The sequence below is a fragment of the Physeter macrocephalus genome, chromosome 3, assembly GCF_002837175.3.
Source record: "Physeter macrocephalus isolate SW-GA chromosome 3, ASM283717v5, whole genome shotgun sequence".
Lineage (NCBI taxonomy): Eukaryota > Metazoa > Chordata > Mammalia > Artiodactyla > Physeteridae > Physeter > Physeter macrocephalus.
This window is the reverse complement of record NC_041216.1, coordinates 22481364-22481929: the sequence shown is the minus strand read 5'-3', so window position 1 is coordinate 22481929 and position 566 is coordinate 22481364. Positions and strand designations below refer to the sequence as shown.

Here is a 566-nt window from a genome sequence, read left to right as displayed (position 1 = left end):
TTTTTTTTGCGGTACGCGGGCCTCTCACTGCTGTGGCCTCTCCCGTTGCGGAGCGCAGGCTCCGGACGCGCAGGCTCAGCGGCCATGGCTCACGGGCGCAGCCGCTCCGCGGCACGTGGGATCTTGCCGGATGGGGGCACGAACCCGTGTCCCCTGCATCGGCAGGCGGACTCTCAACCACTGCGCCACCAGGGAAGCCCTATCCCCATTTTAGAGATGACAAAATTGAGGCACAAAGCAGTTAAGTAATTTTCCTGAGGCCATAGAGTGACAGGGCAAGGATTTAAGCCCCTGCAGTGGAGGCTGCAAGTCCGCTCTCAGCATCGTGCACGGATACCCAGCCCGTTTGATCACGTTAATAAATGATGGTCCATATGCTGCTTCTTCTGGCCTCACCTGGGCTACTTGAGGCAGGAGCAGAGTTTAGATATAAAGGGAAGGCTTGATTTTAAAATAGTTGTTGAGGGGGCTTCCCTGGTGGCGCAGTGGTTGCGCGTCCGCCTGCCGATGCAGGGGAACCGGGTTCGCGCCCCGGTCTGGGAGGATCCCACATGCCGCGGAGCGGC

At 59.4% G+C, this 566-nt stretch overlaps 1 protein-coding gene across 1 annotated transcript in view; it reads left to right on the top strand.

Annotated features, from left to right (window-relative positions):
• The window catches only part of KAZN (kazrin, periplakin interacting protein), a 1042391-nt gene that overhangs the window by 152827 nt on the left and 888998 nt on the right, over nucleotides 1–566 (top strand). The gene's annotated exons all lie outside the window — the stretch shown is intronic.